We start from the raw sequence: 25337 nt of genomic DNA on the forward strand, positions 1-25337 counted from the left end.
GCCACAGTTCACCCGGTGTCCTGCGCCACAGTTCACTCGGTGCCTGATGCACAGTTCACTCGGTGCCCTGCGCCACAGTTCACTCGGTGCCCTGCGCCACAGTTCACTCGGTGCCCTGCGCCACAGTTCACTCGGTGCCCTGCGCCACAGTTCACCCGGTGCCCTGCGCCACAGTTCACTCGGTGCCTGATGCACAGTTCACTCGGTGCCCTGCGCCACAGTTCACTCGGTGCCCTGCGCCACAGTTCACTCGGTGCCCTGCGCCAAAGTTCACTCGGTGCCTGATGCACAGTTCACTCGGTGCCCTGCGCCACAGTTCACCCGTTGCCCTGCGCCACAGTTCACCCGGTACCCTGCGCCACAGTTCACTCGGTGCCTGATGCACAGTTCACTCGGTGCCCTGCGCCACAGTTCACTCGGTGCCTGATGCACAGTTCACTCGGGGCCCTGCGCCACAGTTCACTCGGTGCCCTGCGCCACAGTTCACCCGGTGCCCTGCGCCACAGTTCACTCGGTGCCCTGCGCCGCAGTTCACTCGGTGCCCTGCGCCGCAGTTCACTCGGGGCCCTGCGCCACAGTTCACCCGTTGTCCTGCGCCACAGTTCACCCGGTACCCTGCGCCACAGTTCACTCGGTGCCTGATGCACAGTTCACTCGGTGCCCTGCGCCACAGTTCACTCGGTGCCCTGCGCCACAGTTCACTCGGTGCCTGATGCACAGTTCACTCGGTGCCCTGCGCCACAGTTCACCCGTTGCCCTGCGCCACAGTTCACTCGGTGCCTGATGCACAGTTCACTCGGTGCCCTGCGCCACAGTTCACTCGGTGCCTTGCGCCACAGTTCACCCGGTGCCCTGCGCCACAGTTCACCCGGTGCCTGATGCACAGTTCACTCGGTGCCCTGCGCCAGAGTTCACCCGGTGCCCTGCGCCACAGTTCACTCAGTGCCTGATGCACAGTTCACCCGGTGCCCTGCGCCACAGTTCACCCGGTGCCCTGCGCCACAGTTCACCAGGTGCCTGATGCACAGTTCACTCGGTGCCCTGCTCCACAGTTCACTCGGTGCCCTGCGCCACAGTTCACTCGGTGCCCTGAGCCACAGTTAACCCGGTGCCCAGCGCCACAGTTCACTCGGTTCCCTGCGCCACAGTTCACTCGGTGCCCTGCTCCACAGTTCACTCGGTGCCCTGCGCCACACTTCACTCGGTGCCCTGCGCCACACTTCACTCGGTGCCCTGCCCCACACTTCACTCGGTGCCCTGCGCCACGCTTCACTCGGTGCCCTGCACCACACTTCACTCGGTGACCTGCGCCACACTTCACTCGGTGCCCTGCGCCACACTTCACTCGGTGCCTGATGCACAGTTCACCCTGTGCCCTGCGCCACAGTTCACCCGGTGCCCTGCGCCACAGTTCACTCGGTGCCTGATGCACAGTTCACCCGGTGCCCTGCGCCACAGTTCCCTCGGTGCCCTGCGCACAGTTCACTCGGTGCCCTGCGCCACAGTTCATTCGGTGCGCTGCGCCACACTTCACTCGGTGCCCTGCGCCACAGTTCACTCGGTGCCCTGCGCCACAGTTCACTCGGTGCCCTGCGCCACAGTTAACCCGGTGCCCTGCGCCACAGTTCACCCGGTGCCCTTACCCACAGTTCACTCGGTGCCTGATGCACAGTTCACTCGGTTCCCTGCGCCACAGTTAACCCGGTGCCCTTCGCCACAGTTCACCCGGTGCCCTGCGCCACAGTTCACTCGGTGCCCTGCACCACAGTTCACTCGGTGCCTGATGCACAGTTCACTCGGTTCCCTGCGCCACAGTTAACCCGGTGCCCTTCGCCACAGTTCACCCGGTGCCCTGCGCCACAGTTCACTCGGTGCCTGATGCACAGTTCACTCGGTGCCCTGCGCCACAGTTCACTCGGTGCCCTGCGCCACAGTTCACTCGGTGCCCTGCGCCACAGTTCACTCGGTGCCCTGCGCCACAGTTAACCCGGTGCCCTGCGCCACAGTTCACCCGGTGCCCTGATGCACAGTTCACTCGATGCCCTGCGCCACAGTTCACTCGGTGCCCTGCGCCACAGTTCACTCGGTGCCCTGCGCCACAGTTCCCTCGGTGCCCGGCGACAGTTCACTCGGTGCCCTGCGCCACACTTGACTCGGTGCCCTGCGCCACACTTGACTCGGTGCCCTGCGCCACACTTCACTCGGTGCCCTGCGCCACACTTCACTCGGTGCCCTGCGCCACACTTCACTCGGTGCCCTGCGCCACACTTCACTCGGTGCCTGATGCACAGTTCACTCGGTGCCCTGCGCCACAGTTCACTTGGTGCCCTGCGCCACAGTTCACTCGGTGCCCGGCGACAGTTCACTCGGTGCCCTGCGCCACACTTGACTCGGTGCCCTGCGCCACACTTCACTCGGTGCCCTGCGCCACACTTCACTCGGTGCCCTGCGCCACACTTCACTCGGTGCCCTGCGCCACACTTCACTCGGTGCCCTGCGCCACACATCTCTCGGTGCCCTGCGCCACAGTTCACTCGGTGCCTGATGCAAAGTTCACTCGGCGCCCTGCGCCACAGTTCACTCGGTGCCCTGCGCCACAGTTCACTCGGTGCCCTGCGCCACAGTTCACTCGGTGCCTGATGCACAGTTCACTCGGTGCCCTGCGCCACAGTTAACCCGGTGCCCTGCGCCACAGTTCACCCGGTGCCCTGCGCCACAGTTCACCCGGTGCCCTGCGCCACAGTTCACTCGGTGCCTGATGCACAGTTCTCTCGGTGCCCTGCGCCACATTTCACTCGGTGCCCTGCGCCACAGTTAACCCGGTGCCCTGCGCCACAGTTCACCCGGTGCCCTGCGCCACAGTTCACCCGGTGCCCTGCGCCACAGTTCACCCGGTGCCTGATGCACAGTTCACTCGGTGCCCTGCGCCACAGTTCACTCGGTGCCCTGCGCCACAGTTCACTCGGTGCCCTGCGCCACAGTTCACTCGGTGCCCTGCGCCACAGTTCACTCGGTGCCCTGCGCCACAGTTCACTCGGTGCCCTGCGCCACAGTTCACTCGGTGCCCTGCGCCACAGTTCACTCGGTGCCCTGCGCCACAGTTAACACGGTGCCCTGCGCCACAGTTCACCCGGTGCCCTGATGCACAGTTCACTCGGTGCCCTGCGCCACAGTTCACTCGGTGCCCTGCGCCACAGTTTACTCGGTGCCCTGCGCCACAGTTCACTCGGTGCCATACGCCACAGTTCACTCGGTGCCCTGCGCCACAGTTCACTCGGTGCCCTGCGCCACAGTTCACTCGGTGCCCTCCGCCACAGTTCACTCGGTGCCCTGCGCCACAGTTGACCCGTTGCCCTGATGCACAGTTCACTCGGTGCCCTGCGGCACAGTTCACCCGGTGCCCTGCGCCACAGTTCACTCGGTGCCCTGTGCCACAGTTCACTCGGTGCCCTGCGCCACAGTTAACCCGGTGCCCTGCGCCACAGTTCACCCGGTGGCCTGATGCACAGTTCACTCGGTGCCCTGCGCCACAGTTCACTCGGTGCCCTGCGCCACAGTTCACACGGTGCCCTGCGCCACAGTTCACTCGGTGACTGATGCACTGTTCACTCGTTGCCCTGCGCCACACTTCACTCGGTGCCCTGCGCCACAGTTCACTCGGAGCCCTGCGCCTCAGTTCACTCGGTGCCCTGCGCCACAGTTCACTGGGTGCCCTCCGCCACAGTTAACCCGATGCCCTGCACCACAGTTCACTCGGTGCCTGATGCACAGTTCACCCGGTGCCCTGCGCCACAGTTCCCTCGGTGCCCTGCGCCACACATCACTCGGTGCCCTGCGCCACACTTCACTCGGTGCCCTGCGCCACACTTCACTCGGTGCCCTGCGCCACACTTCACTCGGTGCCCTGCGCCACACTTCACTCGGTGCCCTGCGCCACACTTCACTCTGTGCCCTGCGCCACACTTCACCCTGTGCCCTGCGCCACAGTTCACCCGGTGTCCTGCGCCACAGTTCACTCGGTGCCCTGCGCCACAGTTCACTCGGTGCCTGATGCACAGTTAACCCGGTGCCCTGCGCCACAGTTCACCCGGTGCCCTGCGCCACAGTTCACCCGGTGCCCTGCGCCACAGTTCATTCGGTGCCTGATGCACAGTTCACTCGGTGCCCTGCGCCTCAGTTCACTCGGTGCCCTGCGCCACAGTTAACCCCGTGCCCTGCGCCACAGTTCACCCGGTGCCCTGCGCCACAGTTCACCCGGTGCCCTGCGCCACAGTTCACTCGGTGCCTGATGCACAGTTCACTCGGTGCCCTGCGCCACAGTTCACTCGGTGCCCTGCGCCACAGTTCACTCGGTGCCCTGCGCCACAGTTCACTCGGTGCCCGGCGCCACAGTTCACTCGGTGCCCTGCGCCACAGTTAACCCGGTGCCCTGCGCCACAGTTCACCCGGTGACCTGATGCACAGTTCACTCGGTGCCCTGCGCCACAGTTCACTCGGTGCCCTGCGCCACAGTTTACTCGGTGCCCTGCGCCACAGTTCACTCGGTGCCCTGCGCCACAGTTCACTCGGTGCCCTGCGTCACAGTTCACTCGGTGCCCTCCGCCACAGTTCACTCGGTGCCCTGCGCCACAGTTGACCCGTTGCCCTGATGCACAGTTCACTCGGTGCCCTGCGCCACAGTTCACTCGGTGCCCTGCGCCACAGTTGACCCGTTGCCCTGATGCACAGTTCACTCGGTGCCCTGCGCCACAGTTCACCCGGTGCCCTGCGCCACACTTCACTCGGTGCCCTGTGCCACAGTTCACTCGGTGCCCTGCGCCACAGTTAACCCGGTGCCCTGCGCCACAGTTCACCCGGTGGCCTGATGCACAGTTCACTCGGTGCCCTGCGCCACAGTTCACTCGGTGCCCTGCGCCACAGTTCACACGGTGCCCTGCGCCACAGTTCACTCGGTGCCTGATGCACAGTTCACACGGTGCCCTGCGCCACAGTTCACCCGTTGCCCTGCACCACAGTTCACCCGGTACCCTGCGCCACAGTTCACTCGGTGCCTGATGCACAGTTCACTCGGTGCCCTGCGCCACAGTTCACTCGGTGCCTGATGCACAGTTCACTCGGTGCCCTGCGCCACAGTTCACTCGGTGCCCTGCGCCACAGTTCACCCGGTGCCCTGCGCCACAGTTCACTCGTTGCCTGATGCACAGTTCACTCGGTGCCCGGCGCCACAGTTCACCCGGTGCCCTGCGCCACACTTGACTCGGTGCCCTGCGCCACACTTCACTCGGTGCCCTGCGCCACACTTCACTCGGTGCCCTGCGCCACACTTCACTCGGTGCCCTGCGCCACACATCTCTCGGTGACCTGCGCCACAGTTCACTCGGTGCCAGAAGCACAGTTCACTCGGCGCCCTGCGCCACAGTTCACCCGGTGCCCTGCGCCACAGTTCACTCGGTGCCTGATGCACAGTTCAGTCGGTGCCCTGCGCCACAGTTCACTCGGTGCCCTGCGCCACAGTTCACTCGGTGCCTGATGCACAGTTCACTCGGTGCCCTGCGCCACAGTTAACCCGGTGCCCTGCGCCACAGTTCACCCGGTGCCCTGTGCCACAGTTCACCCGGTGCTCTCCGCCACAGTTCACTCGGTGCCTGATGCACAGTTCACTCGGTGCCCTGCGCCACAGTTCACTCGGTGCCCTGCGCCACAGTTAACCCGGTGCCCTGCGCCACAGTTCACCCGGTGCCCTGCGCCACAGTTCACCCGGTGCCCTGCGCCACAGTTCACCCGGTGCCTGATGCACAGTTCACTCGGTGCCCTGCGCCACAGTTCACTCGGTCCCCTGCGCCACAGTTCATTCGGTGCCCTGCGCCACAGTTCACTCGGTGCCCTGCGCCACAGTTCACTCGGTGCCCTGCGCCACAGTTAACCCGGTGCCCTGCGCCACAGTTCACCCGGTGCCTGATGCACAGTTCACTCGGTGCCCTGCTCCACAGTTCACTCGGTGCCCTGCGCCACAGTTCACTCGGTGCCCTGAGCCACAGTTAACCCGGTGCCCTGCGCCACAGTTCACTCGGTGCCCTGCGCCACAGTTCACTCGGTGCCCTGCTCCACAGTTCACTCGGTGCCCTGCGCCACACTTCACTCGGTGCCCTGCGCCACACTTCACTCGGTGCCCTGCCCCACACTTCACTCGGTGCCCTGCGCCACACTTCACTCGGTGCCCTGCACCACACTTCACTCGGTGACCTGCGCCACACTTCACTCGGTGCCCTGCGCCACACTTCACTCGGTGCCTGATGCACAGTTCACCCTGTGCCCTGCGCCACAGTTCACCCGGTGCCCTGCGCCACAGTTCACTCGGTGCCTGATGCACAGTTCACCCGGTGCCCTGCGCCACAGTTCCCTCGGTGCCCTGCGCACAGTTCACTCGGTGCCCTGCGCCACAGTTCATTCGGTGCGCTGCGCCACACTTCACTCGGTGCCCTGCGCCACACTTCACTCGGTGCCCTGCGCCACACTTCACTCGGTGCCCTGCGCCACACTTCACTCGGTGCCCTGCGCCACACTTCACTCGGTGCCCTGCGCCACAGTTCACTCGGTGCCCTGCGCCACAGTTAACCCGGTGCCCTGCGCCACAGTTCACCCGGTGCCCTGATGCACAGTTCACTCGGTGCCCTGCGCCACAGTTCACTCGGTGCCCTGCGCCACAGTTCACTCGGTGCCTGATGCACAGTTCACTCGGTTCCCTGCGCCACAGTTAACCCGGTGCCCTTCGCCACAGTTCACCCGGTGCCCTGCGCCACAGTTCACTCGGTGCCTGATGCACAGTTCACTCGGTGCCCTGCGCCACAGTTCACTCGGTGCCCTGCGCCACAGTTCACTCGGTGCCCTGCGCCACAGTTCACTCGGTGCCCTGCGCCACAGTTAACCCGGTGCCCTGCGCCACAGTTCACCCGGTGCCCTGATGCACAGATCACTCGGTGCCCTGCGCCACAGTTCACTGGGTGCCCTGCGCCACAGTTAACCCGGTGCCCTGCGCCACAGTTCACTCGGTGCCTGATGCACAGTTCACCCGGTGCCCTGCGCCACAGTTCCCTCGGTGCCCTGCGCCCCACATCACTCGGTGCCCTGCGCCACACTTCACTCGGTGCCCTGCGCCACACTTCACTCGGTGCCCTGCGCCACACTTCACTCGGTGCCCTGCGCCACACTTCACTCGGTGCCCTGCGCCACACTTCACCCTGTGCCCTGCGCCACAGTTCACCCGGTGTCCTGCGCCACAGTTCACTCGGTGCCCTGCGCCACAGTTCACTCGGTGCCTGATGCACAGTTCACTCGGTGCCCTGCGCCACAGTTCACCCGTTGCCCTGCACCACAGTTCACCCGGTACCCTGCGCCACAGTTCACTCGGTGCCTGATGCACAGTTCACTCGGTGCCCTGCGCCACAGTTCACTCGGTGCCTGATGCACAGTTCACTCGGTGCCCTGCGCCACAGTTCATTCGCTGCCCTGCGCCACAGTTCACCCGGTGCCCTGCGCAACAGTTCACTCGTTGCCTGATGCACAGTTCACTCGGTGCCCTGCGCCACAGTTCACCCGGTGCCCTGCGCCACACTTGACTCGGTGCCCTGCGCCACACTTCACTCGGTGCCCTGCGCCACACTTCACTCGGTGCCCTGCGCCACACTTCACTCGGTGCCCTGCGCCACACTTCACTCGGTGCCCTGCGCCACACATCTCTCGGTGCCCTGCGCCACAGTTCACTCGGTGCCTGATGCACAGTTCACTCGGCGCCCTGCGCCACAGTTCACTCGGTGCCCTGCGCCACAGTTCACTCGGTGCCTGATGCACAGTTCACTCGGTGCCCTGCGCCACAGTTCACTCGGTGCCCTGCGCCACAGTTCACTCGGTGCCCTGCACCACAGTTAACCCGGTGCCCTGCGCCACAGTTCACCCGGTGCCCTGATGCACAGTTCACTCGGTGCCCTGCGCCACAGTTCACTCGGTGCCCTGCGCCACAGTTCACTCGGTGCCCTGCGCCACAGTTCACCCGGTGCCCTGCGCCACAGTTCACCAGGTGCCTGATGCACAGTTCACTCGGTGCCCTGCTCCACAGTTCACTCGGTGCCCTGCGCCACAGTTCACTCGGTGCCCTGAGCCACAGTTAACCCGGTGCCCAGCGCCACAGTTCACTCGGTTCCCTGCGCCACAGTTCACTCGGTGCCCTGCTCCACAGTTCACTCGGTGCCCTGCGCCACACTTCACTCGGTGCCCTGCGCCACACTTCACTCGGTGCCCTGCCCCACACTTCACTCGGTGCACTGCGCCACACTTCACTCGGTGCCCTGCACCACACTTCACTCGGTGACCTGCGCCACACTTCACTCGGTGCCCTGCGCCACACTTCACTCGGTGCCTGATGCACAGTTCACCCTGTGCCCAGCGCCACAGTTCACCCGGTGCCCTGCGCCACAGTTCACTCGGTGCCTAATGCACAGTTCACCCGGTGCCCTGCGCCACAGTTCCCTCGGTGCCCTGCGCACAGTTCACTCGGTGCCCTGCGCCACAGTTCATTCGGTGCGCTGCGCCACACTTCACGCGGTGCCCTGCGCCACAGTTCACTCGGTGCCCTGCGCCACAGTTCACTCGGTGCCCTGCGCCACAGTTAACCCGGTGCCCTGCGCCACAGTTCACCCGGTGCCCTGCACCACAGTTCACTCGGTGCCTGATGCACAGTTCACTCGGTTCCCTGCGCCACAGTTAACCCGGTGCCCTTCGCCACAGTTCACCCGGTGCCCTGCGCCACAGTTCACTCGGTGCCCTGCACCACAGTTCACTCGGTGCCTGATGCACAGTTCACTCGGTTCCCTGCGCCACAGTTAACCCGGTGCCCTTCGCCACAGTTCACCCGGTGCCCTGCGCCACAGTTCACTCGGTGCCTGATGCACAGTTCACTCGGTGCCCTGCGCCACAGTTCACTCGGTGCCCTGCGCCACAGTTCACTCGGTGCCCTGCGCCACAGTTCACTCGGTGCCCTGCGCCACAGTTAACCCGGTGCCCTGCGCCACAGTTCACCCGGTGCCCTGATGCACAGTTCACTCGATGCCCTGCGCCACAGTTCACTCGGTGCCCTGCGCCACAGTTCCCTCGGTGCCCGGCGACAGTTCACTCGGTGCCCTGCGCCACACTTGACTCGGTGCCCTGCGCCACACTTGACTCGGTGCCCTGCGCCACACTTAACTCGGTGCCCTGCGCCACACTTCACTCGGTGCCCTGCGCCACACTTCACTCGGTGCCCTGCGCCACACTTCACTCGGTGCCTGATGCACAGTTCACTCGGTGCCCTGCGCCACAGTTCACTTGGTGCCCTGCGCCACAGTTCACTCGGTGCCCGGCGACAGTTCACTCGGTGCCCTGCGCCACACTTGACTCGGTGCCCTGCGCCACACTTCACTCGGTGCCCTGCGCCACACTTCACTCGGTGCCCTGCGCCACACTTCACTCGGTGCCCTGCGCCACACTTCACTCGGTGCCCTGCGCCACACATCTCTCGGTGCCCTGCGCCACAGTTCACTCGGTGCCTGATGCAAAGTTCACTCGGCGCCCTGCGCCACAGTTCACTCGGTGCCCTGCGCCACAGTTCACTCCGTGCCTGATGCACAGTTCACTCGGTGCCCTGCGCCACAGTTCACTCGGTGCCCTGCGCCACAGTTCACTCGGTGCCTGATGCACAGTTCACTCGGTGCCCTGCGCCACAGTTAACCCGGTGCCCTGCGCCACAGTTCACCCGGTGCCCTGCGCCACAGTTCACCCGGTGCCCTGCGCCACAGTTCACTCGGTGCCTGATGCACAGTTCTCTCGGTGCCCTGCGCCACATTTCACTCGGTGCCCTGCGCCACAGTTAACCCGGTGCACTGCGCCACAGTTCACCCGGTGCCCTGCGCCACAGTTCACCCGGTGCCCTGCGCCACAGTTCACCCGGTGCCTGATGCACAGTTCACTCGGTGCCCTGCGCCACAGTTCACTCGGTGCCCTGCGCCACAGTTCACACGGTGCCCTGCGCCACAGTTCACTCGGTGCCCTGCGCCACAGTTCACTCGGTGCCCTGCGCCACAGTTCACTCGGTGCCCTGCGCCACAGTTCACTCGGTGCCCTGCGCCACAGTTAACACGGTGCCCTGCGCCACAGTTCACCCGGTGCCCTGATGCACAGTTCACTCGGTGCCCTGCGCCACAGTTCACTCGGTGCCCTGCGCCACAGTTTACTCGGTGCCATGCGCCACAGTTCACTCGGTGCCATACGCCACAGTTCACTCGGTGCCCTGCGCCACAGTTCACTCGGTGCCCTGCGCCACAGTTCACTCGGTGCCCTCCGCCACAGTTCACTCGGTGCCCTGCGCCACAGTTGACCCGTTGCCCTGATGCACAGTTCACTCGGTGCCCTGCGGCACAGTTCACCCGGTGCCCTGCGCCACAGTTCACTCGGTGCCCTGTGCCACAGTTCACTCGGTGCCCTGCGCCACAGTTAACCCGGTGCCCTGCGCCACAGTTCACCCGGTGGCCTGATGCACAGTTCACTCGGTGCCCTGCGCCACAGTTCACTCGGTGCCCTGCGCCACAGTTCACACGGTGCCCTGCGCCACAGTTCACTCGGTGACTGATGCACTGTTCACTCGTTGCCCTGCGCCACACTTCACTCGGTGCCCTGCGCCACAGTTCACTCGGAGCCCTGCGCCACAGTTCACTCGGTGCCCTGCGCCACAGTTCACTGTGTGCCCTCCGCCACAGTTAACCCGGTGCCCTGCACCACAGTTCACTCGGTGCCTGATGCACAGTTCACCTGATGCCCTGCGCCACAGTTCCCTCGGTGCCCTGCGCCACACATCACTCGGTGCCCTGCGCCACACTTCACTCGGTGCCCTGCGCCACACTTCACTCGGTGCCCTGCGCCACACTTCACTCGGTGCCCTGCGCCACAGTTCACTCGGTGCCCTGCGCCACACTTCACTCTGTGCCCTGCGCCACACTTCACCCTGTGCCCTGCGCCACAGTTCACCCGGTGTCCTGCGCCACAGTTCACTCGGTGCCCTGCGCCACAGTTCACACAGTGCCTGATGCACAGTTAACCCGGTGCCCTGCGCCACAGTTCACCCGGTGCCCTGCGCCACAGTTCACCCGGTGCCCTGCGCCACAGTTCACTCGGTGCCTGATGCACAGTTCACTCGGTGCCCTGCGCCTCAGTTCACTCGGTGCCCTGCGCCACAGTTAACCCGGTGCCCTGCGCCACAGTTCACCCGGTGCCCTGCGCCACAGTTCACCCGGTGCCCTGCGCCACAGTTGACTCGGTGCCTGATGCACAGTTCACTCGGTGCCCTGCGCCACAGTTCACTCGGTGCCCTGCGCCACAGTTCACTCGGTGCCCTGCGCCACAGTTCACTCGGTGCCCTGCGCCACAGTTCACTCGGTGCCCTGCGCCACAGTTAACCCGGTGCCCTGCGCCACAGTTGACCCGTTGCCCTGATGCACAGTTCACTCGGTGCCCTGCGCCACAGTTCACTCGGTGCCCTGCGCCACAGTTGACCCGGTGCCCTGATGCACAGTTCACTCGGTGCCCTGCGCCACAGTTCACCCGGTGCCCTGCGCCACAGTTCACTCGGTGCCCTGTGCCACAGTTCACTCGGTGCCCTGCGCCACAGTTAACCCGGTGCCCTGCGCCACAGTTCACCCGGTGGCCTGATGCACAGTTCACTCGGTGCCCTGCGCCACAGTTCACTCGGTGCCCTGCGCCACAGTTCACACGGTGCCCTGCGCCACAGTTCACTCGGTGACTGATGCACAGTTCACTCGTTGACCTGCGCCACACTTCCCTCGGTGCCCTGCGCCACAGTTCACTCGGAGCCCTGCGCCACAGTTCACTCGGTGCCCTGCGCCACAGTTCACTGGGTGCCCTGCGCCACAGTTAACCCGGTGCCCTGCGCCACAGTTCACTCGGTGCCTGATGCACAGTTCACCCGGTGCCCTGCGCCACAGTTCCCTCGGTGCCCTGCGCCCCACATCACTCGGTGCCCTGCGCCACACTTCACTCGGTGCCCTGCGCCACACTTCACTCGGTGCCCTGCGCCACACTTCACTCGGTGCCCTGCGCCACACTTCACCCTGTGCCCTGCGCCACAGTTCATCCGGTGTCCTGCGCCACAGTTCACTCGGTGCCCTGCGCCACAGTTCACTCGGTGCCTGATGCACAGTTCACACGGTGCCCTGCGCCACAGTTCACCCGTTGCCCTGCACCACAGTTCACCCGGTACCCTGCGCCACAGTTCACTCGGTGCCTGATGCACAGTTCACTCGGTGCCCTGCGCCACAGTTCACTCGGTGCCTGATGCACAGTTCACTCGGTGCCCTGCGCCACAGTTCACTCGGTGCCCTGCGCCACAGTTCACCCGGTGCCCTGCGCCACAGTTCACTCGTTGCCTGATGCACAGTTCACTTGGTGCCCTGCGCCACAGTTCACCCGGTGCCCTGTGCCACACTTGACTCGGTGCCCTGCGCCACACTTCACTCGGTGCCCTGCGCCACACTTCACTCGGTGCCCTGCGCCACACTTCACTCGGTGCCCTGCGCCACACATCTCTCGGTGCCCTGCGCCACAGTTCACTCGGTGCCTGATGCACAGTTCACTCGGCGCCCTGCGCCACAGTTCACTCGGTGCCCTGCGCCACAGTTCACTCGGTGCCTGATGCACAGTTCAGTCGGTGCCCTGCGCCACAGTTCACTCGGTGCCCTGCGCCACAGTTCACTCGGTGCCTGATGCACAGTTCACTCGGTGCCCTGCGCCACAGTTAACCCGGTGCACTGCGCCACAGTTCACCCGGTGCCCTGTGCCACAGTTCACCCGGTGCCCTCCGCCACAGTTCACTCGGTGCCTGATGCACAGTTCACTCGGTGCCCTGCGCCACAGTTCACTCGGTGCCCTGCGCCACAGTTAACCCGGTGCCCTGCGCCACAGTTCACCCGGTGCCCTGCGCCACAGTTCACCCGGTGCCCTGCGCCACAGTTCACCCGGTGCCTGATGCACAGTTCACTCGGTGCCCTGCGCCACAGTTCACTCGGTGCCCTGCGCCACAGTTCATTCGGTGCCCTGCGCCACAGTTCACTCGGTGCCCTGCGCCACAGTTCACTCGGTGCCCTGCGCCACAGTTAACCCGGTGCCCTGCGCCACAGTTCACCCGGTGCCCTGATGCACAGTTCACTCGGTGCCCTGCGCCACAGTTCACTCGGTGCCCTGCGCCACAGTTTACTCGGTGCCCTGCGCCACAGTTCACTCGGTGCCCTGCGCCACAGTTCACTCGGTGCCCTGCGCCACAGTTCACTCGGTGCCCTCCGCCACAGTTCACTCGGTGCCCTGCGCCACAGTTGACCCGTTGCCCGGATGCACAGATCACTCGGTGCCCTGCGCCACAGTTCACCCGGTGCCCTGCGCCACAGTTCACTCGGTGCCCTGTGCCACAGTTCACTCGGTGCCCTGCGCCACAGTTAACCGGGTGCCCTGCGCCACAGTTCACCCGGTGGCCTGATGCACAGTTCACTCGGTGCCCTGCGCCACAGTTCACTCGGTGCCCTGCGCCACAGTTCACACGGTGCCCTGCGCCACAGTTCACTCGGTGACTGATGCACAGTTCACTCGTTGCACTGCGCCACAGTTAACCCGGTGCCCTGCGCCACAGTTCACCCGGTGCCCTGATGCACAGTTCACTCGGTGCCCTGCGCCACAGTTCACTGGGTGCCCTGCGCCACAGTTAACCCGGTGCCCTGCGCCACAGTTCACCCGGTGCCCTGATGCACAGTTCACTCGGTGCCCTGCGCCACAGTTCACTGGGTGCCCTGCGCCACAGTTAACCCGGTGCCCTGCGCCACAGTTCACTCGGTGCCTGATGCACAGTTCACCCGGTGCCCTGCGCCACAGTTCCCTCGGTGCCCTGCGCCCCACATCACTCGGTGCCCTGCGCCACACTTCACTCGGTGCCCTGCGCCACACTTCACTCGGTGCCCTGCGCCACACTTCACTCGGTGCCCTGCGCCACACTTCACTCGGTGCCCTGCGCCACACTTCACCCTGTGCCCTGCGCCACAGTTCACCCGGTGTCCTGCGCCACAGTTCACTCGGTGCCCTGCGCCACAGTTCACTCGGTGCCTGATGCACAGTTCACTCGGTGCCCTGCGCCACAGTTCACCCGTTGCCCTGCACCACAGTTCACCCGGTACCCTGCGCCACAGTTCACTCGGTGCCTGATGCACAGTTCACTCGGTGCCCTGCGCCACAGTTCACTCGGTGCCTGATGCACAGTTCACTCGGTGCCCTGCGCCACAGTTCTTTCGCTGCCCTGCGCCACAGTTCACCCGGTGCCCTGCGCCACAGTTCACTCGTTGCCTGATGCACAGTTCACTCGGTGCCCTGCGCCACAGTTCACCCGGTGCCCTGCGCCACACTTGACTCGGTGCCCTGCGCCACACTTCACTCGGTGCCCTGCGCCACACTTCACTCGGTGCCCTGCGCCACACTTCACTCGGTGCCCTGCGCCACACTTCACTCGGTGCCCTGCGCCACACATCTCTCGGTGCCCTGCGCCACAGTTCACTCGGTGCCTGATGCACAGTTCACTCGGCGCCCTGCGCCACAGTTCACTCGGTGCCCTGCGCCACAGTTCACTCGGTGCCTGATGCACAGTTCACTCGGTGCCCTGCGCCACAGTTCACTCGGTGCCCTGCGCCACAGTTCACTCGGTGCCCTGCACCACAGTTAACCCGGTGCCCTGCGCCACAGTTCACCCGGTGCCCTGATGCACAGTTCACTCGGTGCCCTGCGCCACAGTTCACTCGGTGCCCTGCGCCACAGTTCACTCGGTGCCCTGCGCCACAGTTCACCCGGTGCCCTGCGCCACAGTTCACCAGGTGCCTGATGCACAGTTCACTCGGTGCCCTGCTCCACAGTTCACTCGGTGCCCTGCGCCACAGTTCACTCGGTGCCCTGAGCCACAGTTAACCCGGTGCCCAGCGCCACAGTTCACTCGGTTCCCTGCGCCACAGTTCACTCGGTGCCCTGCTCCACAGTTCACTCGGTGCCCTGCGCCACACTTCACTCGGTGCCCTGCGCCACACTTCACTCGGTGCCCTGCCCCACACTTCACTCGGTGCACTGCGCCACACTTCACTCGGTGCCCTGCACCACACTTCACTCGGTGACCTGCGCCACACTTCACTCGGTGCCCTGCGCCACACTTCACTCGGTGCCTGATGCACAGTTCACCCTGTGCCCAGCGCCACAGTTCACCCGGTGCCCTGTGCCACAGTTCACCCGGTGCCCTGTGCCACAGTTCACCCGGTGCCCTGTGCCACAGTTCACCCGGTGCCCTCCGCCACAGTTCACTCGGTGCCTGATGCACAGTTCACTCGGTGCCCTGCGCCACAGTTCACTCGGTGCCCTGCGCCACAGTTAACCCGGTGCCCTGCGCCACAGTTCACCCGGTGCCCTGCGCCACAGTTCACCCGGTGCCCTGCGCCACAGTTCACCCGGTGCCTGATGCACAGTTCACTCGGTGCCCTGCGCCACAGTTCACTCGGTGCCCTGCGCCACAGTTCATTCGGTGCCCTGCGCCACAGTTCACTCGGTGCCCTGCGCCACAGTTCACTCGGTGCCCTGCGCCACAGTTAACCCGGTGCCCTGCGCCACAGTTCACCCGGTGCCCTGATGCACAGTTCACTCGGTGCCCTGCGCCACAGTTCACTCGGTGCCCTGCGCCACAGTTTACTCGGTGCCCTGCGCCACAGTTCACTCGGTGCCCTGCGCCACAGTTCACTCGGTGCCCTGCGCCACAGTTCACTCGGTGCCCTCCGCCACAGTTCACTCGGTGCCCTGCGCCACAGTTGACCCGTTGCCCGGATGCACAGATCACTCGGTGCCCTGCGCCACAGTTCACCCGGTGCCCTGCGCCACAGTTCACTCGGTGCCCTGTGCCACAGTTCACTCGGTGCCCTGCGCCACAGTTAACCGGGTGCCCTGCGCCACAGTTCACCCGGTGGCCTGATGCACAGTTCACTCGGTGCCCTGCGCCACAGTTCACTCGGTGCCCTGCGCCACAGTTCACACGGTGCCCTGCGCCACAGTTCACTCGGTGACTGATGCACAGTTCACTCGTTGCACTGCGCCACAGTTAACCCGGTGCCCTGCGCCACAGTTCACCCGGTGCCCTGATGCACAGTTCACTCGGTGCCCTGCGCCACAGTTCACTGGGTGCCCTGCGCCACAGTTAACCCGGTGCCCTGCGCCACAGTTCACCCGGTGCCCTGATGCACAGTTCACTCGGTGCCCTGCGCCACAGTTCACTGGGTGCCCTGCGCCACAGTTAACCCGGTGCCCTGCGCCACAGTTCACTCGGTGCCTGATGCACAGTTCACCCGGTGCCCTGCGCCACAGTTCCCTCGGTGCCCTGCGCCCCACATCACTCGGTGCCCTGCGCCACACTTCACTCGGTGCCCTGCGCCACACTTCACTCGGTGCCCTGCGCCACACTTCACTCGGTGCCCTGCGCCACACTTCACTCGGTGCCCTGCGCCACACTTCACCCTGTGCCCTGCGCCACAGTTCACCCGGTGTCCTGCGCCACAGTTCACTCGGTGCCCTGCGCCACAGTTCACTCGGTGCCTGATGCACAGTTCACTCGGTGCCCGGCGCCACAGTTCACCCGTTGCCCTGCACCACAGTTCACCCGGTACCCTGCGCCACAGTTCACTCGGTGCCTGATGCACAGTTCACTCGGTGCCCTGCGCCACAGTTCACTCGGTGCCTGATGCACAGTTCACTCGGTGCCCTGCGCCACAGTTCTTTCGCTGCCCTGCGCCACAGTTCACCCGGTGCCCTGCGCCACAGTTCACTCGTTGCCTGATGCACAGTTCACTCGGTGCCCTGCGCCACAGTTCACCCGGTGCCCTGCGCCACACTTGACTCGGTGCCCTGCGCCACACTTCACTCGGTGCCCTGCGCCACACTTCACTCGGTGCCCTGCGCCACACTTCACTCGGTGCCCTGCGCCACACTTCACTCGGTGCCCTGCGCCACACATCTCTCGGTGCCCTGCGCCACAGTTCACTCGGTGCCTGATGCACAGTTCACTCGGCGCCCTGCGCCACAGTTCACTCGGTGCCCTGCGCCACAGTTCACTCGGTGCCTGATGCACAGTTCACTCGGTGCCCTGCGCCACAGTTCACTCGGTGCCCTGCACCACAGTTCACTCGGTGCCCTGCACCACAGTTAACCCGGTGCCCTGCGCCACAGTTCACCCGGTGCCCTGATGCACAGTTCACTCGGTGCCCTGCGCCACAGTTCACTCGGTGCCCTGCGCCACAGTTCACTCGGTGCCCTGCGCCACAGTTCACCCGGTGCCCTGCGCCACAGTTCACCAGGTGCCTGATGCACAGTTCACTCGGTGCCCTGCTCCACAGTTCACTCGGTGCCCTGCGCCACAGTTCACTCGGTGCCCTGAGCCACAGTTAACCCGGTGCCCAGCGCCACAGTTCACTCGGTTCCCTGCGCCACAGTTCACTCGGTGCCCTGCTCCACAGTTCACTCGGTGCCCTGCGCCACACTTCACTCGGTGCCCTGCGCCACACTTCACTCGGTGCCCTGCCCCACACTTCACTCGGTGCAAAGCGCCACACTTCACTCGGTGCCCTGCACCACACTTCACTCGGTGACCTGCGCCACACTTCACTCGGTGCCCTGCGCCACACTTCACTCGGTGCCTGATGCACAGTTCACCCTGTGCCCAGCGCCACAGTTCACCCGGTGCCCTGCGCCACAGTTCACTCGGTGCCTAATGCACAGTTCACCCGGTGCCCTGCGCGACAGTTCCCTCGGTGCCCTGCGCACAGTTCACTCGGTGCCCTGCGCCACAGTTCATTCGGTGCGCTGCGCCACACTTCACTCGGTGCCCTGCGCCACACTTCACTCGGTGCCCTGCGCCACAGTTCACTCGGTGCCCTGCGCCACAGTTAACCCGGTGCCCTGCGCCACAGTTCACCCGGTGCCCTGCACCACAGTTCACTCGGTGCCTGATGCACAGTTCACTCGGTTCCCTGCGCCACAGTTAACCCGGTGCCCTTCGCCACAGTTCACCCGGTGCCCTGCGCCACAGTTCACTCGGTGCCCTGCACCACAGTTCACTCGGTGCCTGATGCACAGTTCACTCGGTTCCCTGCGCCACAGTTAACCCGGTGCCCTTCGCCACAGTTCACCCGGTGCCCTGCGCCACAGCTCACTCGGTGCCTGATGCACAGTTCACTCGGTGCCCTGCGCCACAGTTCACTCGGTGCCCTGCGCCACAGTTCACTCGGTGCCCTGCGCCACAGTTCACTCGGTGCCCTGCGCCACAGTTAACCCGGTGCCCTGCGCCACAGTTCACCCGGTGCCCTGATGCACAGTTCACTCGATGCCCTGCGCCACAGTTCACTCGGTGCCCTGCGCCACAGTTCACTCGGTGCCCTGCGCCACAGTTCCCTCGGTGCCCGGCGACAGTTCACTCGGTGCCCTGCGCCACACTTGACTCGGTGCCCTGCGCCACACTTGACTCGGTGCCCTGCGCCACACTTCACTCGGTGCCCTGCGCCACACTTCACTCGGTGCCCTGCGCCACACTTCACTCGGTGCCTGATGCACAGTTCACTCGGTGCCCTGCGCCACAGTTCACTTGGTGCCCTGCGCCACAGTTCACTCGGTGCCCGGCGACAGTTCACTCGGTGCCCTGCGCCACACTTGACTCGGTGCCCTGCGCCACACTTCACTCGGTGCCCTGCGCCACACTTCACTCGGTGCCCTGCGCCACACTTCACTCGGTGCCCTGCGCCACACTTCACTCGGTGCCCTGCGCCACACATCTCTCGGTGCCCTGCGCCACAGTTCACTCGGTGCCTGATGCAAAGTTCACTCGGCGCCCTGCGCCACAGTTCACTCGGTGCCCTGCGCCACAGTTCACTCCGTGCCTGATGCACAGTTCACTCGGTGCCCTGCGCCACAGTTCACTCGGTGCCCTGCGCCACAGTTCACTCGGTGCCTGATGCACAGTTCACTCGGTGCCCTGCGCCACAGTTAACCCGGTGCCCTGCGCCACAGTTCACCCGGTGCCCTGCGCCACAGTTCACCCGGTGCCCTGCGCCACAGTTCACTCGGTGCCTGATGCACAGTTCTCTCGGTGCCCTGCGCCACATTTCACTCGGTGCCCTGCGCCACAGTTAACCCGGTGCACTGCGCCACAGTTCACCCGGTGCCCTGCGCCACAGTTCACCCGGTGCCCTGCGCCACAGTTCACCCGGTGCCTGATGCACAGTTCACTCGGTGCCCTGCGCCACAGTTCACTCGGTGCCCTGCGCCACAGTTCACACGGTGCCCTGCGCCACAGTTCACTCGGTGCCCTGCGCCACAGTTCACTCGGTGCCCTGCGCCACAGTTCACTCGGTGCCCTGCGCCACAGTTCACTCGGTGCCCTGCGCCACAGTTAACACGGTGCCCTGCGCCACAGTTCACCCGGTGCCCTGATGCACAGTTCACTCGGTGCCCTGCGCCACAGATCACTCGGTGCCCTGCGCCACAGTTTACTCGGTGCCATGCGCCACAGTTCACTCGGTGCCATACGCCACAGTTCACTCGGTGCCCTGCGCCACAGTTCACTCGGTGCCCTGCGCCACAGTTCACTCGGTGCCCTCCGCCACAGTTCACTCGGTGCCCTGCGCCACAGTTGACCCGTTGCCCTGATGCACAGTTCACTCGGTGCCCTGCGGCACAGTTCACCCGGTGCCCTGCGCCACAGTTCACTCGGTGCCCTGTGCCACAGTTCACTCGGTGCCCTGCGCCACAGTTAACCCGGTGCCCTGCGCCACAGTTCACCCGGTGGCCTGATGCACAGTTCACTCGGTGCCCTGCGCCACAGTTCACTCGGTGCCCTGCGCCACAGTTCACACGGTGCCCTGCGCCACAGTTCACTCGGTGACTGATGCACTGTTCACTCGTTGCCCTGCGCCACACTTCACTCGGTGCCCTGCGCCACAGTTCACTCGGAGCCCTGCGCCACAGTTCACTCGGTGCCCTGCGCCACAGTTCACTGTGTGCCCTCCGCCACAGTTAACCCGGTGCCCTGCACCACAGTTCACTCGGTGCCTGATGCACAGTTCACCCGATGCCCTGCGCCACAGTTCCCTCGGTGCCCTGCGCCACACATCACTCGGTGCCCTGCGCCACACTTCACTCGGTGCCCTGCGCCACACTTCACTCGGTGCCCTGCGCCACACTTCACTCGGTGCCCTGCGCCACACTTCACTCGGTGCCCTGCGCCACACTTCACTCTGTGCCCTGCGCCACACTTCACCCTGTGCCCTGCGCCACAGTTCACCCGGTGTCCTGCGCCACAGTTCACTCGGTGCCCTGCGCCACAGTTCACACAGAGCCTGATGCACAGTTAACCCGGTGCCCTGCGCCACAGTTCACCCGGTGCCCTGCGCCACAGTTCACCCGGTGCCCTGCGCCACAGTTCACTCGGTGCCTGATGCACAGTTCACTCGGTGCCCTGCGCCTCAGTTCACTCGGTGCCCTGCGCCACAGTTAACCCGGTGCCCTGCGCCACAGTTCACCCGGTGCCCTGCGCCACAGTTCACCCGGTGCCCTGCGCCACAGTTCACTCGGTGCCTGATGCACAGTTCACTCGGTGCCCTGCGCCACAGTTCACTCGGTGCCCTGCGCCACAGTTCACTCGGTGCCCTGCGCCACAGTTCACTCGGTGCCCTGCGCCACAGTTCACTCGGTGCCCTGCGCCACAGTTAACCCGGTGCCCTGCGCCACAGTTGACCCGTTGCCCTGATGCACAGTTCACTCGGTGCCCTGCGCCACAGTTCACTCGGTGCCCTGCGCCACAGTTGACCCGTTGCCCTGATGCACAGTTCACTCGGTGCCCTGCGCCACAGTTCACCCGGTGCCCTGCGCCACAGTTCACTCGGTGCCCTGTGCCACAGTTCACTCGGTGCCCTGCGCCACAGTTAACCCGGTGCCCTGCGCCACAGTTCACCCGGTTGCCTGATGCACAGTTCACTCGGTGCCCTGCGCCACAGTTCACTCGGTGCCCTGCGCCACAGTTCACACGGTGCCCTGCGCCACAGTTCACTCGGTGACTGATGCACAGTTCACTCGTTGACCTGCGCCACACTTCCCTCGGTGCCCTGCGCCACAGTTCACTCGGAGCCCTGCGCCACAGTTCACTCGGTGCCCTGCGCCACAGTTCACTGGGTGCCCTGCGCCACAGTTAACCCGGTGCCCTGCGCCACAGTTCACTCGGTGCCTGATGCACAGTTCACCCGGTGCCCTGCGCCACAGTTCCCTCGGTGCCCTGCGCCCCACATCACTCGGTGCCCTGCGCCACACTTCACTCGGTGCCCTGCGCCACACTTCACTCGGTGCCCTGCGCCACACTTCACTCGGTGCCCTGCGCCACACTTCACCCTGTGCCCTGCGCCACAGTTCATCCGGTGTCCTGCGCCACAGTTCACTCGGTGCCCTGCGCCACAGTTCACTCGGTGCCTGATGCACAGTTCACACGGTGCCCTGCGCCACAGTTCACCCGTTGCCCTGCACCACAGTTCACCCGGTACCCTGCGCCACAGTTCACTCGGTGCCTGATGCACAGTTCACTCGGTGCCCTGCGCCACAGTTCACTCGGTGCCTGATGCACAGTTCACTCGGTGCCCTGCGCCACAGTTCACTCGGTGCCCTGCGCCACAGTTCACCCGGTGCCCTGCGCCACAGTTCACTCGTTGCCTGATGCACAGTTCACTTGGTGCCCTGCGCCACAGTTCACCCGGTGCCCTGCGCCACACTTGACTCGGTGACCTGCGCCACACTTCACTCGGTGCCCTGCGCCACACTTCACTCGGTGCCCTGCGCCACACTTCACTCGGTGCCCTGCGCCACACATCTCTCGGTGCCCTGCGCCACAGTTCACTCGGTGCCTGATGCACAGTTCACTCGGCGCCCTGCGCCACAGTTCACTCGGTGCCCTGCGCCACAGTTCACTCGGTGCCTGATGCACAGTTCAGTCGGTGCCCTGCGCCACAGTTCACTCGGTGCCCTGCGCCACAGTTCACTCGGTGCCTGATGCACAGTTCACTCGGTGCCCTGCGCCACAGTTAACCCGGTGCACTGCGCCACAGTTCACCCGGTGCCCTGTGCCACAGTTCACCCGGTGCCCTCCGCCACAGTTCACTCGGTGCCTGATGCACAGTTCACTCGGTGCCCTGCGCCACAGTTCACTCGGTGCCCTGCGCCACAGTTAACCCGGTGCCCTGCGCCACAGTTCACCCGGTGCCCTGCGCCACAGTTCACCCGGTGCCCTGCGCCACAGTTCACCCGGTGCCTGATGCACAGTTCACTCGGTGCCCTGCGCCACAGTTCACTCGGTGCCCTGCGCCACAGTTCATTCGGTGCCCTGCGCCACAGTTCACTCGGTGCCCTGCGCCACAGTTCACTCGGTGCCCTGCGCCACAGTTAACCCGGTGCCCTGCGCCACAGTTCACCCGGTGCCCTGATGCACAGTTCACTCGGTGCCCTGCGCCACAGTTCACTCGGTGCCCTGCGCCACAGTTTACTCGGTGCCCTGCGCCACAGTTCACTCGGTGCCCTGCGCCACAGTTCACTCGGTGCCCTGCGCCACAGTTCACTCGGTGCCCTCCGCCACAGTTCACTCGGTGCCCTGCGCCACAGTTGACCCGTTGCCCGGATGCACAGATCACTCGGTGCCCTGCGCCACAGTTCACCCGGTGCCCTGCGCCACAGTTCACTCGGTGCCCTGTGCCACAGTTCACTCGGTGCCCTGCGCCACAGTTAACCGGGTGCCCTGCGCCACAGTTCACCCGGTGGCCTGATGCACAGTTCACTCGGTGCCCTGCGCCACAGTTCACTCGGTGCCCTGCGCCACAGTTCACTGGGTGCCCTGCGCCACAGTTAACCCGGTGCCCTGCGCCACAGTTCACTCGGTGCCTGATGCACAGTTCACCCGGTGCCCTGCGCCACAGTTCCCTCGGTGCCCTGCGCCCCACATCACTCGGTGCCCTGCGCCACACTTCACTCGGTGCCCTGCGCCACACTTCACTCGGTGCCCTGCGCCACACTTCACTCGGTGCCCTGCGCCACACTTCACCCTGTGCCCTGCGCCACAGTTCATCCGGTGTCCTGCGCCACAGTTCACTCGGTGCCCTGCGCCACAGTTCACTCGGTGCCTGATGCACAGTTCACACGGTGCCCTGCGCCACAGTTCACCCGTTGCCCTGCACCACAGTTCACCCGGTACCCTGCGCCACAGTTCACTCGGTGCCTGATGCACAGTTCACTCGGTGCCCTGCGCCACAGTTCACTCGGTGCCTGATGCACAGTTCACTCGGTGCCCTGCGCCACAGTTCACTCGGTGCCCTGCGCCACAGTTCACCCGGTGCCCTGCGCCACAGTTCACTCGTTGCCTGATGCACAGTTCACTTGGTGCCCTGCGCCACAGTTCACCCGGTGCCCTGCGCCACACTTGACTCGGTGCCCTGCGCCACACTTCACTCGGTGCCCTGCGCCACACTTCACTCGGTGCCCTGCGCCACACTTCACTCGGTGCCCTGCGCCACACATCTCTCGGTGCCCTGCGCCACAGTTCACTCGGTGCCTGATGCACAGTTCACTCGGCGCCCTGCGCCACAGTTCACTCGGTGCCCTGCGCCACAGTTCACTCGGTGCCTGATGCACAGTTCAGTCGGTGCCCTGCGCCACAGTTCACTCGGTGCCCTGCGCCACAGTTCACTCGGTGCCTGATGCACAGTTCACTCGGTGCCCTGCGCCACAGTTAACCCGGTGCACTGCGCCACAGTTCACCCGGTGCCCTGTGCCACAGTTCACCCGGTGCCCTCCGCCACAGTTCACTCGGTGCCTGATGCACAGTTCACTCGGTGCCCTGCGCCACAGTTCACTCGGTGCCCTGCGCCACAGTTAACCCGGTGCCCTGCGCCACAGTTCACCCGGTGCCCTGCGCCACAGTTCACCCGGTGCCCTGCGCCACAGTTCACCCGGTGCCTGATGCACAGTTCACTCGGTGCCCTGCGCCACAGTTCACTCGGTGCCCTGCGCCACAGTTCATTCGGTGCCCTGCGCCACAGTTCACTCGGTGCCCTGCGCCACAGTTCACTCGGTGCCCTGCGCCACAGTTAACCAGGTGCCCTGCGCCACAGTTCACCCGGTGCCCTGATGCACAGTTCACTCGGTGCCCTGCGCCACAGTTCACTCGGTGCCCTGCGCCACAGTTTACTCGGTGCCCTGCGCCACAGTTCACTCGGTGCCCTGCGCCACAGTTCACTCGGTGCCCTGCGCCACAGTTCACTCGGTGCCCTCCGCCACAGTTCACTCGGTGCCCTGCGCCACAGTTGACCCGTTGCCCGGATGCACAGATCACTCGGTGCCCTGCGCCACAGTTCACCCGGTGCCCTGCGCCACAGTTCACTCGGTGCCCTGTGCCACAGTTCACTCGGTGCCCTGCGCCACAGTTAACCGGGTGCCCTGCGCCACAGTTCACCCGGTGGCCTGATGCACAGTTCACTCGGTGCCCTGCGCCACAGTTCACTCGGTGCCCTGCGCCACAGTTCACACGGTGCCCTGCGCCACAGTTCACTCGGTGCCTGATGCACAGTTCACTCGGTGCCCTGCGCCACAGTTCACTCGGTGCCTGATGCACAGTTCACTCGGGGCCCTGCGCCACAGTTCACTCGGTGCCCTGCGCCACAGTTTACCCGGTGCCCTGCGCCACAGTTCACTCGGTGCCCTGCGCCGCAGTTCACTCGGTGCCCTGCGCCGCAGTTCACTCGGGGCCCTGCGCCACAGTTCACCCGTTGTCCTGCGCCACAGTTCACACGGTACTCTGCGCCACAGTTCACTCGGTGCCTGATGCACAGTTCACTCGGTGCCCTGCGCCACAGTTCACCCGTTGCCCGGATGCACAGATCACTCGGTGCCCTGCGCCACAGTTCACCCGGTGCCCTGCGCCACAGTTCACTCGGTGCCCTGTGCCACAGTTCACTCGGTGCCCTGCGCCACAGTTAACCGGGTGCCCTGCGCCACAGTTCACCCGGTGGCCTGATGCACAGTTCACTCGGTGCCCTGCGCCACAGTTCACTCGGTGCCCTGCGCCACAGTTCACACGGTGCCCTGCGCCACAGTTCACTCGGTGCCTGATGCACAGTTCACTCGGTGCCCTGCGCCACAGTTCACTCGGTGCCTGATGC

This window comes from Stegostoma tigrinum, chromosome 11, assembly GCF_030684315.1.
Source record: "Stegostoma tigrinum isolate sSteTig4 chromosome 11, sSteTig4.hap1, whole genome shotgun sequence".
NCBI lineage: Eukaryota > Metazoa > Chordata > Chondrichthyes > Orectolobiformes > Stegostomatidae > Stegostoma > Stegostoma tigrinum.